At 45.5% G+C, this 16580-nt stretch overlaps 2 protein-coding genes across 19 annotated transcripts in view; one reads left to right on the top strand and one right to left on the bottom strand.

Moving 5' to 3' along the window:
* LOC116446882 overlaps nucleotides 1-16580 on the top strand; it is a 781927-nt gene that overhangs the window by 561086 nt on the left and 204261 nt on the right. The window lies entirely within an intron of this gene.
* AGAP1 (ArfGAP with GTPase domain, ankyrin repeat and PH domain 1) overlaps nucleotides 1-16580 on the bottom strand; it is a 315634-nt gene that overhangs the window by 226189 nt on the left and 72865 nt on the right. The window lies entirely within an intron of this gene.

Genomic DNA, 16580 nt, shown 5'->3' with positions numbered 1-16580 from the left:
ATGCTCCTGGGTCTGGGAATTTGAGAGCACTTGGCTCTCACCTCAGTGTTGGGGTTTTGTCTTCCATTTTCAAATTGTTCAAATCCAAAGATTTTTTGCTGCTGTTAATATTTCCCCCTCTCTCCCCCACCTGCAGCCACCCAACACAGCTTTCAGGCGGGTGCAGAGATGTTACCTCCTTAGGGATAACCCTGTGCTTCCTACAAAAGGAATCATGGATAATGTATCCGAGTAGATTCCCAAACCCAGTCTCACACTCAAAGTTTTACATCCAACACCACCAAATTATTCGTTCTGCCCTTAAATATAATGTAGCTCCAACCCTGACTACTCATCCCAGCCCTCCCCACCCCACAAAACAAAATCCTAAAACCAAACTGAGCAGAGTATTTTGGCTGTAAGCTGTTTATAAGGAAAAATAAATTACATACTTAACAAGGAAAACTTCCCATTCCCTGTATTTTCCCAGTGGGTTGGGTTCTGGAGCCGGCACACACAGTTAGTGTAAGGGAAATTAAAATCCCACAGATGAAACCACAGTTTTCTCCTGAGACAACTCTGCCGTGGGAGAAGCACAGAGCACGTCAACAAGGGATGTTCCGAGTGAGGACTGTCAGGAATACAACTCAATTCCAATCAAATGCACATTTCCTAACACATCCCTCAGAGGAATGCGGCACTGGAAGTCTGGGCCAGCCCCTTCTCCAACAGGGCAATGACAACCCCACCGAAAGGATAAAAGGAATATAAAAAGCAGACAAAGAGAAAATGAAAGCATCACTGTAATAAAAACTGCTCCCTGCTCCAATAAAACTGGGAAAGGAAATGATCATCTCTGCAGTGCAGTGGAGTAACATCTTTTTGTTCAGGCAATAAACAATATTTCCTAAGTGCCAAATCCCCATAGAAATTCAGCTAAATGCAGAAGCACAGCAGCAGTGGACTCCAGGAAGAAAAAGAAGGCATTGGAGATGCAATAGTTGGTAAATGCCTTGTTTTGTTGGGTCTGCCTAAAAGCAGGTCAGTGTCAGGGCTGAGGTCTGTTTTCTCCTGTTTCCTGTCTCAAGGCAAGGGCAGTGCAGCACAGGAAAGATGATCCCACACGGAACTCAGTGAAAATCTGGAGCTGGTCAAGTCACACTCGAGACAGCAGAAGGGAAAATCCACAACTAAACCCACGTCCCAGCAAGGATGTCCAAAGTACCCAAAATGAGACACTTCAAAAATCATAGCCTGGGCTGCCTTTCCTGACTACAGACAAACAAGGAATTAGCCTTTCTTATTCTAATCTGAATATTAATGAGGAACCTCCCTGCAAAGCATCAAAGATGAAAAGGGACAGCTTCTCCAGTTGGCACAAGAAGAATCAATGTCAAAGGACAAATTAAAAAATATGAAGTGGGGGGAAAAGAGCATTTCGAAAGAATATAGGAACAGGTTTCTCCAGCAAGAAGAAAGTCACAACAGAGATGCAAAAAAAAAAAAAAAAAAAAGACTGAGAGGCTTTGCTGGGCAGGCTGAAAAGACTTTTAGCTTTTCAGATAGGTAAGAATGGCTGCAACTCAAAAAGATGACAAAAAATAAGCAAGGGGAACTTGGTGACTGCTTGGCAGAGAAGAAAAGAGAATCATGGAATGTCTTAAGTTGGAAGGGACCCACAGGGATCATCAAATCCAACCCCTGGCCCTGCACAGACAGCCCAGCAATCCCACCCTGTGCTTTCCTGAGAGTGTTGTCCAAACTCTGGCAGCCTCGGGGCCGTGCCCATTCCCTGGGGAGCCTGGGCAGTGCCCAGCACCCTCTGGGGGAAGAACCTTTCCCTGATCTCCAGCCTAAACACCTCTGACACACCTCTAGAAGCAACACTAAATAAAAGCCAAGTACACAGTAAGTCAGCCTGTGCAGGATTCCCACCACAGAGACTGTTCTGGGGTAACACCTGAGCATCACCAAAATTTAAGCAGCAGAACGTGAAGCAGATGGCAGTAAATGAGCAAACCACAGCAACCTTGGGGGGAAAGAAAGGCAAAAGGAGTATCATGTCATGCTTTAAAAATGGTGACAAAAGTACAAGCACGTGAGAGTGGCAGACACCAAATCCCAGACTAAAAATATTCAGGAGCCTGGAGTGCCAGGACACAGGGAATGGCTTCCCACTGCCAGAGGACAGGGATGGATGGGATATTGGGAAGGAATTGTTCCCTGGGAGGGTGGGCAGGCCCTGGCACAGGGTGCCCAGAGCAGCTGGGGCTGCCCCTGGATCCCTGGCAGTGCCCAAGGCCAGGCTGGACATTGGGGCTTGGAGCAGCCTGGGATAGTGGGAGGTGTCCCTGCCCATGGCAGGGGTGGGACAAGATGGGCTTTAAGCTCCCTTCCAACACAAACCATCCTGGAATTCTGTGAACAAGCAGTTCAGACAGAAGCAGCCACTCCCCATACACACAACCCCTAAAGTATTGCACTCAGAGTTGTGCATCTCTGCTAAGGACACTGCCAAGGTCCTACAGGGACTCACAGCTCAATTGTCTTTGGGATTATAACAAAAGGGAAAACTATTGGGCTGGGTTTTAATCTGCCTCTTACCAGTTTCACAACATGCTTCTTAATCCTTAAGTAAGAAGGGATAAACAAGAGTGACTCCATCTTTGCCTCCCCCTCCTCTCTCATGCTGATCCCTCTTGGCTGCCCCACTGCTCAGGGGGGGTTGCCCTTGCCTGAACCCTTTTACTCTCCCCACACCACCCTCCACACACTGACCCACAGCAAGTTCAACCCACCAGGATGTCCACCACTAACCACCACAAAGCTTTTCTGTAGCTCTGCACAACCAGCTCCTGGTTTTTGCTTTCCCTGAGCATTCATCAGGATCTTAACCTGAAAAAGCTGCAGCAGATTCCTCCAGGATTTGCTGCTGGGTCTTTTCAAGGGGGGGGAATCAATTATTTATTCCTATACATGATTTCCTACTTTTAAAAAAAGTTTTATGCACAAGAGGACCCTCCCTCTCATCTGATGGCAGCTCAGCTCAAGTCTTTAGCGAGAGCGCTCAAAATGAAAAGATTTCCTTTGTCCTCCCCTACAGAACTCGAGTAAATGTGAGCTATGATTTTCCCCACAGAAGCCAAGTCTGCCCTTCCCCAATACCTCATTTATCCATCCACCTACAGACCTTACTCTCAGCTCCAGCTCGGTGGCTGCACATTGAATGTGATTAACGGAGGCAGAGGCAAACTCTACCCCTCGTCACACCCAGGCAGCCACGATGAAGTCAATGTGGTTTAATGGGTGTGATCCTATAACTCAGCCCAACCTACACTCTCTTCCCATCCCCAAAATGCTCCTCCCCTCTCGAGGAACCTGCAAAGGAGTGATGGTGCCATGGAGGATTCTTTCTTCTGCTGCCGCCCTGCACCACCTGGTGCAGTCACAGCACCCCCGTGCCAAAACCTGCAGTACACAAGTTCCATCACTTACAGATCAGCTCATGGCCCAATTTCCTTGCTTGTCAACCCAAATCTGTGCTCTGACATCATCTGACCATTCAGATTGACCTTTTTCAGTGCTTTTAACTGAGGCTAAGGAAAACGGGTCCAGCGGGCTTGCACAGAAGTACATCTAGAAAAACATTTCCCCTCTCCACCAGGGAAATGATGACTTGTTTATGCAACACATTTCTGAAAACATTTTTTAGAGCTGGAGTCATGTCTCCCAGATTGCTATGCTGGTTGTCAAAACAGAGCCTCTTTTTCCCTGACTGTACCATATGTAATCCTAAATCCACTTTCCCTCACTTGATATCACCCATGCAAGATTTGGAGATGATTAGTGGAAAATAACACAAATGAGACACTGTTCTCCAGAGAACGGCGCAGCAGGAATAATCTGATGGGGCTTATATTTATTAGCCTGATGCACATCTAACTTGTTTAAACAAAGCTTTTGTCAAATGTCAAAAAAAAAAAAGTTAATGCAATCCAAGGCATGGTCTCAAAGGGAATTAATGCTGAGCTGGAACCAGTGCAAAAGCCCTGGTTACAGCAACAAGGAAACAGTGCAGAGGGGCCCATTTTCTTTCAGTTGCACAGAGATCCACTAGGAGAAAAAGGCTGATTTCCTAAGAGCCGACACGGAGGACTTGAAGCAGGAACCTGGGATGGGGAACACGTGGTCTGTGTGGATGAGAGCATCCCCCTGACCTCATGAGGCGAGGAGATGGTCCCATAAAGCTCCCCAGGATAGGCAGGTGCCTTGGATGCTCTCCCTGTCCTGTCTCACTCCCCTTGGGAACTCGGCTCTGGCAGCACAGACTCACCTCAGGTGCTTCAGCTGCCCAATTAGTTTTTATCTTCCTGCAATAAGGCTAATACCCACTTACTCCCTTTCATTACCCTGCTGCCTAAGAGCCTGTAAAGCCACCAAAACACTAAACCAGCACAGGGCCATCAGAGCAGCACTAAAAACCTGGAACTTAGCACTGCATAGCTGAGCCAGGGATGCATCCTGAAGCCAACAGAAAGCCAAGCAAGCAGGGGAGGGCTCAGGTCTGCCAGCACTTTTTGCCTGTAAACTGCTTAAAAACAGTTAATAACAGCTAGAAAAGATAATGTGCGACCAAATGCTTCACTAGGAAAGCATTTCCTTCCACAGCTTCCTATTTAAAAAGCACCTGCTACCAGCAGGCATTTCGGAAAATACGGGACCCGTGCAAGTACAAAGTATTTATTTTGGAAACTCAAAACATTGCTCACATGAACTTTAGACTTGGTGACTGTAACACAAAGCCTCTTTCAGCTCTCCCTCGCAGATAAAGCTGCAGGTTTGGAGGAAGCCAGAAATAAGGGAAAACCACCGGAATGCCAAGGTCCGTTCCCTATCACTCCTTTGGCTTCTCCTCCCCTCCCACCTCACCCTCCATCCTCAGCACCTGAAGAACTACTGAAGGGCCTGAGATCTCAATCAACACAGAGCCACTGCAAATATCCATTTACTAATCCTTCTCCAGTCGAGGCTTACAAAGCTGAATCTTTACTTTGCTAGAACTTGTAATATGGCATTTTTTTAAAAAACCCCACTCATCCAGGAATCAGGCTGTTGTGGGTCTTCACAAAAAATCCTGCCCTCTGGCTACATTCTTATTTGTGTTTCCTGGGTGAAGCCAAGAAACTCCAGTGTGTTTTCCAAGCTTCAGCAGGCTCCCATCACCTCAGGCACGTACTTTAAACTCAAAGAACTAGAAGTGCTATCTTTAAAAGAGCCCTTGCAGAGCTCAGTAACCAAAAACCAATTTTGTTCATCTAAGAGACCAAACGCCTCTGTCCTTACAGTCCTGGCCTCTGATGCTTTTCACACCTGCTATTTTACAACATGCAAATGAGCCCTATTAAAGGATATTTTGGGAAAAATGAGCTGGTTTTGCACAAGCCCTCTTGCTGCATCTTGACCTATAATGTGCTCTAGCAAACCATGCTGTAAACTGAGTCCTTGCTAAACCCCTGCACCCAAACACTTAAAGAATTACCCTCCCTTCAAATTCTGTTCCCTACTAATCCTATAACCTCCTACTGCCTTTATATGAGCTGAGAAAGGAAAGCTGGGGGCCACTTTATATTCTTTGTCACCTCTGTGCCACTTCCTCAGGTAAACTCGACCCCATCAGCCACTGAAATTGATTATAAAAAATTCTTTTCATGTTTAGAAAACAAAAAGAATGCCAAAAACCCACATAAAGATCTAAAATGCAGTTCAAAGCCAACCAGAAGGGTGTCAGAGCCTCTACTCGAGCAATGCCACCAGCACACGCTCTTAAGAAAATAATTAACACAATCAAGTGCAGCCTTAACTCCGTAATAAAACGCAGCCCCTTGGAAGCAGTACAATGGGGAAACAGAAAGCAAGCCGCCACGGCCTCCAAATCTCAAAAACCCACCCCAAAAACAGCAGCAGAACGTGTGACACTGAATGCACCCTTCCAGAACCCAGAGGGAGCAGCTCTGCGCCTTCCACACTGCTCCCACAAGCTGCTCCCTCAGGAAGCCAGGGGAGCTGTCCTTAGGATCACATACACACAGACAACATGTGGTTAGCACATCAAGGCAGCTACTGGGGCAGATCAAAACAATTCCTGGCTCCTCCTCCCCGTTTAAATGGATTTATTTTTTCCCAGGCAAAGGCGGGCAGCGGGACGAGCGTAGTGCAGGCTGCAGCTGCTGCCAGCAGCTGGAGCAGACCCCGGCAGAGCTACAGCAGCATTTTGTATTTTTTTAAGCTGCAGTGCATAAGAGTTCACATCCCAGAATGAAAACAAAGCAAACCCCAAAATAAACTTCGCTGTCTTACTAATTAAAGGGATTCGTTCCTCCAGGAAGGCCAACACAAACCACTGCTGTGGGGTTAAGGATGCATTTTTAGTACTCAGTCCTTGCAGCATTTTTACAGAGGCTCCGCAAGAAAACCAGAGCTTGACTACCCCTGTAGCATCATCAAAAGCTCTCTCCAGGGAAGGGGCTTTTTTCCTTAAATTTATTTGAAATACCACAGGACATTTGCATAAGATAAATCCCAACAATACTGGAAGCGCTTCTCCAGCACCAAGGTTTTCACATGAGGAGCCAGTGAATTTTGACAGCCACCACAGAATCCCAGACTGGTTTGGGTTGGAAGGGACCTACAAAACCATCTCATTTCACCCCCTGCCATGGGCAGGGACATCTTTCACCAGACCAGGGTGCTCCAAGCCCTGTCCAACCTGGCCTGGAACACTTCAAGGAATAGGGCAATTTCAACAGATATTTTAATAAATCTGTTCTGTTTAGGGAAATCCAAAGCTGGTTTAATAGAGAAATCTTCAGATTAAGCAGATACATGCAACAGAATAAGGGGACAGACCTTTCTATACGGTGGTAAAATAGTCCCAGCAGTGAAATCTCTCCATTCCACAAAACTCTAAGGTTTTTCCAGGTTCATGGATAAATAAAACAGCTTTTATCCTAAATACCAACGAGAGGCAGCCAAGAAAAGCCAACTCATTTTATAACAGGTGGCTTGGGTGATCCCCAACACCTGAAATCCAGGTCTCCAGACTATTTAATTTAAGGCAAAGGTAATGCCATCTGTACCAGCTGGCTCCAATTCACACCTCACCTTTATCAGCTGTGGAAGTACTTCCTCGTGGGCTGAGAGCCACCCACCACTCAAGTCCCTGCTGACTCACACAAATATTAATCAGCCTTTAAAAGGTGCTGCTCCACCACGTTATGCAAATTACAACCAACTCGGGGAGACGAGGAGACCACAGTTAGGGATCTGACAAGATACACCTGGATATACAATACAATATTCACCATTAAATAAAAGATGAACAGTTCTAGCAGCTCCTGCTTACTTATGTAAAAACACAGTTCCAGTTGGGTAACGTCCAGTTATTAAAACCATAGAATAGTCTGGGTTGGAAAGGACCTGAAAAGATCATCCATTGCCAAACCCCTGCCATGAGCACAGACACCAGGCCAGCTTGCTCTGAGCTCCACTCATCCTATGCTTCAGAGAAGAAGGTCCAGAATACAGATTTCAGATAATTCCTATTGTCCAACTCACTTTCCTCTCATTCAGACCATAAGATGAATATCTCAGGACAATTTGCTCCCCTTATCTGCCTCGGTGCCAGCCTCTGGGGCAAAGGCAGAATACTTACATATCATTTGGGACTGGCCACTCGACTGGGACCACAGTTTATGAGGGAGCCTCAAGGAGTAGGAGAATCACATCCTGCTGCCCTTCCCTCTGGCAGCACCTACAGGATCCATAGGAGGCTACAAAAAGGCTCCCAGCAGTTCTAAGCAGGATCACCTTGCCAGACTGCATCACAAAATTAAAGGCTGCTGCTTTTGTAGAAGAAGACAGCTGTTTACACAAAAAAGCTGGACAGCAGACAATACAAACTGAAGACATTACCTTGCATGGGATCAAACTGCCCTCCTCCACGAAGCCCTTACACTCCTGCTTGCAGAGCTGCCTCCAGACCTCTTAAAGGCTGCCTCATTGGAGGAAATGCTGCCCAGGTGCTTCTTGTGAGGTGATTTTCATTAACCCTGCCCAGCATTACAGCTGAGCATGATCAACGTACCCTGCTCTACCCAAGAACCGTGGATACACATCAGAAAGTGTTTGCACCCCCGTTAAAATCACAGGAAATTCAGGATGGAAAAGACCTCCAAGATCAAGTCCAACCTTATTCTAAGTAACTACACCAGGTGTGTACTTACAACCATTCCTGTTTGTCATCTGTAACCCTCTAAAGCAATTACCATGGCTAATTCTACCAAGGCTAGAGCAGAAAAGAAAAAAATCTCAAACTATGTTACCTATTAAATGGCTTTAGGCACTGTAACACACAAGCAGAATGAACAAAATTATCTAGGGAAGCATTACATGAGTTTTTCCCCATTAAAAAAGCTGGCAGGCAGTCACAGAGGGCTCCCAAAGAATTACTGCATGAGGAAATCTCTGTCCAGACCAGTCTCCATAGGAAGGGAAAGCCTGAAATAAATGCAGTAAAGAACCCACTATGGATTTCAGGCTGAAAATTGTGCCTCGGAATTAAATCCTTGCTCGGGATTGCATCTGACACCGAGAACCAAAAACCTCTGGCCGCTCTCAAGTGCTGCACCACTGCACCTTAAAATACCCATGAGCTGTCTGCTCACAAGGTATTGCTCTGCCACTTGAGTGATCCCAGGTGTGCCCACCCCTGCAGATACCCTGGATCACAAAGCCTTTCCCTCCATCCTTCCCAAGAATTCACCACCCACCTCGCTCATTCCCACTTTCAACAAAGGAAGGGAGCGTTTTCAGCTGGAGGGAAAAAAAAACCCTCGTGTAACTTTAAAGGTGCTTTCAGACAGCTAAACTCCCCAGAGTCAGGCATTTATCTTTTACATTAAACAGAAATGTCACCACAATCCTTATTGTTTTAAAGAAAGAAGGGAAACACGCTGAATTTCGAACAGGAACTGCTGGAAATCACAGCGCAAGAAATGGAAAGCTGACACTACCCAACCGATATGTGGGGAATAAAATGTCCAAGATGAATCAGATGAGGAATGATGAGATTTTTCTGCATAAACCAAAGAATAAGCACTTAAATTTCCAATACTTTGATACAGACAGTGTATTTAACAGCCTCAGTGTCTCCCCCAACACAGACATACAGTGAGCATTAAGCATTCTCAAGTTATAATGAAGCATCTGTCAGCTAAACCCTCAGAAAGTCAATAATCTATCCCAAAACATGAACATCCACTGGCATTATGGACAAACATCCACATTAAACACACCACAACACTGCAGTAAATAAGTCTCACTACCCAGGCCAAAAAAAAAAATAAAATGCTGGGGAGGAAGAGCCCCTGGAGCTAAAAGCAGATCCTTTATCAAGAGAGCAATACCTAAACCTGAGCTGAGGAACCCCAAACCACACAAATCCCCTGCCTGCCCTCTACAACAATAAAGGAGAAATGAGATGCCATTCTTTCAAGGCTGCTTCAGCACAGGATGTCTTCTCCTTACAGCGATTTCAAGGCTGTTGATTTTTCTCAATAACTCCCCAAATTATTTCCAGAAGTGATTTATAACATGCCCAGGGACAAAAGCTACGAACAGCACAAGAGTCTACCGAAAACTTGACCTTTGGGGTTTTGCATTGATCTCCCAGCCTTTATTGGTATTCTCCAAGAAAATCCTATACTTAAATCTCACTTTAATATAAACAGCCACAGAGCTTCCAGCTCAAAAATCTGCTATAGGAATTAAATGCCACACTCCTTCCTGAAAATTCAGGTGACCAGAACCTCAAAGACTCAAGACTTCAAAAGCTGTGCTGTAATTCAAGCTGCATTTACACAAACTGGCTCCCACTTCATGTACCAATTACAGTGTCCTGGAAATGCGCCTCAAAAATGCTGCCAAAATCTGTGACACAAACATTAAAAATGCCCTTAAAACCCCCAAGAAAACAACAAAAAGCCTTACAACCACTTTGAGGTCCAAGGTTTTAAGCACAAGTCATCCACTGGAAAAAACAAGACACTGAAATGAAGGAAAAAAATACATGTGAGAATGCTGCGAGAGTGCTTATTTCAACACCCAGCTGATTTTATTGGTTCTGCAATCACTTTTTCCTAGGTCTGGCCTGCTGGGTGCATATTCCACTAAACAAACACGAAGAAATAAAGGTGGTAAAATTCACTTTAAGTGATTTCATGAGTTGGAGTTAAACACAACTGCTTTTATTACTCAAAAATTCCCAGCCCAGAGAGTGAGGATGCAGCCTGACTCCAAACTCCTATCACACAGCTCACCACAGCCATAAAATCATTAAATATGCATCGGATTACATTCTCAAATAAAGGCATTGCAAGCAGACTTCATTTGACATGTATTTATACACTATATAAAAATTAGGTCCTAATATATATGTAAATAAATCCCATGAAATCCCCCCAAAATGCCACACCACTGAATAAAGGGAATTCATTGAAAAGAGAGAATTAAGAAAAAAAAAAATTCCTCTGAGATTGGCTGAAAAGGATACAAGAGCTGACAAGATAAGCTAAACTGCAGTGGTGTGAGCCCAAATTTAGCCTTGGTTTATCTGGGAAGCCCTTTGTGCAGGTTACATGAGGTTCCTTGAGCTCTCATCCAGCACCCACTGCTTGTTGGCCAAGTATTTATCAAAGCTCATCTTCTGAATGCCTGAAAAAACACACAGGAATCCATTTTTATTAATCTTAGCAGGGGAAAAAATGCTTTATGTTTTTGCTGTGACTTTTGTTCCACTTTTACTGCACAAAACCCTTCCACCCTCCTCCCCTGAGGACCGATGGCGCTGCCAGCACTGGGAGACAGGGGACAGCACATGTAAACAGCAAAGGCCAGCAGCGTTTGTGATGACTGCAGTGACACATTCCTAGGATTATTCTGCAGGAAAGGAGCTCAGACCGGGTCCAGAAAGAAATTAGCTTCTTCCTTAGGGTTTGAACCATGTAACCCTGCTGTTAACAGGGAAATGCACAGAAAGAGCGGGAGCGGGAATTCTCTGTCCCAAATTTGCAGAGCTCCCTGGAGCTTGGCTGGGTAACACAGTTCCCTCCTGCAGGAGGGAAGGAACGGTTAAATTCCTCTTGTTTATTCCCCAAGGGCAGCTGTGGCAGCTGTGAGTGGGCTGGGGAAGGAGGCTGGACACAGATAGAGCTGGAAAAGCCAACGTGGACTGAGAGGCACTCAGAGCCACCCCAGAAACCACCAGCAGACACCTGCAGTGGGCTATCTGGGGACAGGACACTGACCTGGAAGCCACCTACAACTAAAGGAAAGCTGTATAAAGTCTTGTGCTTGTGGAACCAGGGTCACACACATTTTATAAATCATTACTCCCTAATAACCAGCTCCATCACCCACGAAATGCTGTCAAACCCCCAACATTGAACTGGTTTCCCACCAGAACAACCTGTGTCCATACTTTATCCACACTATTTATGGGCAACATCACACTGATACTGCTGATTCACAGCCTGGGGGCCCTAAAAATACAAACCAGTGCAGGCACGCTCGGATCACACTCGATTTCTTCTTTATTTGGGGATGGAAAGGGATTTGTTATCAGTCAATTCCTGACATACTTTGCGAGGGTAGAGGTTAAGGCAAGCTGTGACAGGAACATACCCTGTAAGTATAAAGAAGAGGAGCTTCACCTTAACACCTCTTCCAACCTCGACAGGCGTGGCCTGTGCTCCTGCCAAAGAAACTTCCAGGAGGGACTCCAGGAACAATTTCCTTCAGTGTGCTCGTTTCTTCTCCAAGCCACCTGAATGAAAGGATGCCCAGGTGAAAGCCCACAAGGTGCCCACACGCATACTGAGGGCCTGCAGGGATTTCATACCACAGTTTCAATGGTACAGTATGAAATACGACATCTGGGACTGCAATTCATAACCCACAAGGAAATCAGAACTTCCATTTCCATGGGAAAAGGCATCTAGTCACAGGAAGGAGTTAATACAGCATAACTTCACAGTTATCTAGAACAAAACTGTAATTACCACAGCAACTAAATCCCACTTTGTTCTGGAATCTCTTATTATAAATGCAGTTTTCCATTCCCCCCACCAAAGTAATCCCAGGAAAGTCCTGCTTCCAAGATGCTTCCTTGCAGACCCTCAGATTTGATTCAGAAGGGACACAAAGGCTCCTTCAAAATCAAGCACTGCTACTTCACCACCCCAAGTGAGGATGGGTTCCAAATGGATCAGATGGAAACTGCCAGTAAAAGCCACCCAGGAGAAAGGCACCCTCCTTAAACAAGGGATAATACAAATCCTGGTGCTACTCCGGCTCAGATTTAGGTAGGAGAATCTGGGGAAAAGTGATTAGTGGTACTGACATCCTGCTCATCTACCCAGGAGGAGCTGGATCAGGAATGCTCCAAGTGCAAGGAGCCTGAATGATCATCAAGCACCGTGTGGATGACCGGTGCCGGGAGATGCGCTACGGCCAAAGGGCAAACACCGACCTGCACTTTAATCCCCACCATCCTTCAAGGGAAGATTATTTGTTTCTGCCAGTAAGCTGCGAGACTGGGGAGGGCATCTGTGGTTATGAACTGGTCTGACACAGACTGGGAGAACTCATGGAAAGGTCTCCTCCCGATTTTGAGCTTCACCACTGAAGCACAACTTGGCCATTGTGGCAGAAATACAGAGACTGAGGGCAAGGCAACACTGCACGACCACCTCAGGACAGAAACAGCACCTCTGTCCAGGACTGTGGCATCTTAATTGGAGTTTAAATGAATAGAAACCACCTGCCAAACTAGAAAACAAAATTTTACAGCCTTGTTATGTATGAAACAGCAGCTATTGTGTTTCTACTTTACAGGCACAACTGAACTGAAAAACTTTCAGATTCCACAGCTATACATATATATATACACACACACATACATTGCATATGTATATTTATTTGTTTAAATTTAGGAATCTCTCCAAGTGCTTTTCAGAACAAGTTCTTCCATGCTATCAGCTCTGTTTCCTGAAGGAAGAGGGCAGTTAGAGCAACAACAAGTCTTTAGATGACTGCAGCACTGTCTGATCAGCCTCTGCTTAGCATGAATTCTCCTCCCTGCCTTAGGTTAAAAACAGAGTCAGTTCAAAGGGCTGGAGGTCAACTGCATTAGCAGGTGATTCACTGGCAGACAGCAGTCAGAAGACACACCTGAGGCTCTGCAGGGCCTCCCCAAACCCGGGAGTGAGGAGGTGAAGCAGGTGGCAGTAGTAAAATGTGGCAATAATCTCAGGAATGTTTAAATCTGAACGTAAGGCAAACCAAGTGCTCGATTTCGTTTTTCACTCCCCACCCTTTATGTTCACAAGACCAAGAGATAAGAAGGGGCAAAAGGGAAGGATTCCCACAAGTTTTCAAGGCAGCTAAACAGACTCGAAGCATTTCCATGCCTCTGGTGCATACATACAGAAATAATCAAGCTGTTTACACATCTTTATACAGAGTCAAACATACATCTCCCTTATCTGATCTCAACCTGCTCTTTTCAGAGCCTGTCATTCTCAAATAACCTCACCCTGAGTCACCCTGGAAGCTCTGCAGACACCCAAACTGAAAATAAAGAATTTTTTTCTGAGAACTTCAGTTCCCCTCCTTGAAGGCCCCATCCCCACCTCACCCAGAAGATGAAGTTCAGCTCTCCATTCACAGCAATGTTCTAATCTCAAATACCATCATCTGCCCTAAGCAGTGACTTCTCAGCTAACTCAGAAATAGCCAGGAATTTTGAAGACTTAAGACATGCTAAGATATTTCTGAGAGATTAAAATCAGATACAAAAATAGCGTATTTTGGCCAGAACTGCTCACATTCAAAGGCATTTCACCAACACCCAGGTCACCCCACAGAGACAGTGCACTGCAAACAGGAGCTGAAAGAGGCCCTTCACTCCCAGGGACTTTCAAACAGTGCTTTTAAAACATCTTCTTCAGCAAGAGTCCTTTAGTATTGCCTTCTTCTTCCTCTGACCCTTGGGAAACAATCCTGCCATGCTCAGCTCTACATGGAATTGAAAACATCTCTATTAACTCTTGAATAGCACAAGCCTGCCCAACACCATGCTGGAAACCTGAAGAAATTGCTGGCCAACAGCACAAAATCAAAGATAACACCTTCTCCTGAGGGCAGAAATTAGCCTCTTTTTATTAAAACAAACTCTTCACTGACAAATTTAACAAGTGAGGATGTAAGAAGGCTCTGGAGAGTCTCACTATGGACATGTAAAAAGGGGCTTTTTACATGGGCAGATAGCGACGAACAAGGGGGAACTGTATTAAAGTAAAAGAGAGATTTAGATTAGATATTAGGAAGAAATTCTTTACTCAGAGGGTGCTGAGGCCCTGGCACAGGGTGCCCAGAGAAGCTGGGGCTGTCCCTGGATCCCTGGCAGTGTCCCAGGCCAGGCTGGACGGGGCTTGGAGCAACCTGGGATAGTGGGAGGTGTCCCTGCCCATGGCCTCTCATAAGGAGAGGACAAGAGGACACACACAGTGAAAGGGGTACCAGTGACAGCCAGTGAGGATCTGCCACCCTGGACTGTGGGAGGAAGAGCAGCCTGAGCAAGGAAACCAACAATCTGCAGCCAAGGATGTGGCAAAACAGGTGATTTTTTCAATTCAAGTCAGGTTTAGAGAAGACAAAATTTTAATTTCTCTCCAAGGCCTGAGCACAATCCCCTGAAAGCTGTGAAGAGCAATGCATGATCAATTTTAACAGCTTTAATAATTAAAACTGGAGAAAAGCTAAATCTTGTATCCTCCATGAGCACAAAATCGGATTTTTCCCCGCAGGACACTGAGGTCGAGGCATAAAAGCTGTTGCCTTGCCAACATAAATATTTCTGTATCGCCGAACAGAGGAGCTTCTGAATTAGGATGTTGCATAAGGAACAGTTGGGTCAACATCCCAGTTTCCCAGGCAGTCTACCCCGGATAAGAACGCAACACGAGCCCTGGAAGAGCAGGAGAGGTCTCAGGCACTCTGTCATTCTGACACTCATCCCAAAGAAGGCTTTGGGGTTTGGGAGCCTTTGGTTTTGGGAGGAGGGAGAGCATCACCTCTGCAGGAATGCTCCTCACAGCAACGCCAGCAGGGTTAAGGGCCACTTACTGATTTTTCAGGGTTCAACCTAAAAACAACAAGTGCCACTTAGTAGTGAGAATAAACAGTACCTCGTTAAGGGGAAATACTGTGCTCTTAACACCCAAACAACATCTGCACCCACAGAAGCGGCAGAGAAACTAAGGAGGGAGGCAGCTCAATAAATGCCTTACATATCCCTACAAATCAAATCCAGCTGCACTGAGTGGTTCAGCACCCACTTTTTAGAAGAGTTTTCCCTTATGTTTAATACATACGCACTGCTGTTAAATAACTGTTTGCATGGGAATAAACAGGGAAAAACCTTGCGTCAGTGATGCAGAACCCTCTTCTCAAACCCCACACGTGTATGTATATGTATATACACACCAAGTCCTAAACCAGCATTTTTAGGAATGCAGATTCTCTGTCAAAGGAGCCAGACAAGCTGACTGACAAATACATGCAAACAAAGAGGGATTATAAATCACTTTGGAAGCACCAGGAGCTGGCAGCACTCAGCACAGTGTTTGAGCTCCCCTGCATATCTAAGTAGCAGAACACCAGCATCTAATCCTTCCAAGTAGGAAAGATCTGCTGGGAGGTTTCATTCACAAAATGGGAGCTGTGAAGAATAAGAACCCTTTACTAACACTGAGATTTTCCCAAGAAACTCTGAATTTATTTCTTATTAAGTTCCTTCAAGGCTGAAATGAACTTCCCCAAGCTCAGGAGCTGAGAGACATCATCAATTCATCTAAAAATCAAAGTTGCTTCATATAACCAGAACTGACATTGCTCAATCTTTAATTCAATAGCTCTCTCTATCTATAAGCTAGAGAAAATAAAGGTACACGTGATGGGTGTCAGGCAATATAGCGGGAACATTTCTCAAAGCAAGGAGACAGACTTTGAGTACCACCCATGTGGAACATTTACAGCCCGGAAATACAGACGTGCCTACCTCGTAAATCCCAGGGACTGTACTGACATTACAGCCAGATCCTACAGGGCTCCTCGTAAAGCCCTTGCTGTAACATCTCAATGCATGGGGAGATTTACTCTGGGTTATCACTGCAGACAAGTGACCTTTCTTTACATCTTCATCTGGGCAGCCTCAATGGAACCCAAAACAGGAGAACAACAACCGACTATGGGGTTAAATGATGACTTAAGTGAACCCACTCCACAAATATCCCTCCAAGTGAGACCTGTTGACCAAGTGACCCTCATGACAAACACGCTGCCCTTGAGTCCCTGCCTGTTCCAAACCCCTTACAGCTGCTCCTGCAGCCCAACAGCTGCACTGCAGGTCTCTCTGCCTTGCTTCCCTTCTTATTCCCAAAGGAAACCTCAATAAATAACAAGGCCCACCATTAATGTCATCT

This window comes from Corvus moneduloides, chromosome 7 (genome assembly GCF_009650955.1).
Source record: "Corvus moneduloides isolate bCorMon1 chromosome 7, bCorMon1.pri, whole genome shotgun sequence".
Classification (NCBI taxonomy): domain Eukaryota; kingdom Metazoa; phylum Chordata; class Aves; order Passeriformes; family Corvidae; genus Corvus; species Corvus moneduloides.
The sequence above is the reverse complement of the archived record's forward strand: the minus strand, read 5'-3'. Positions and strand labels throughout refer to the sequence as shown.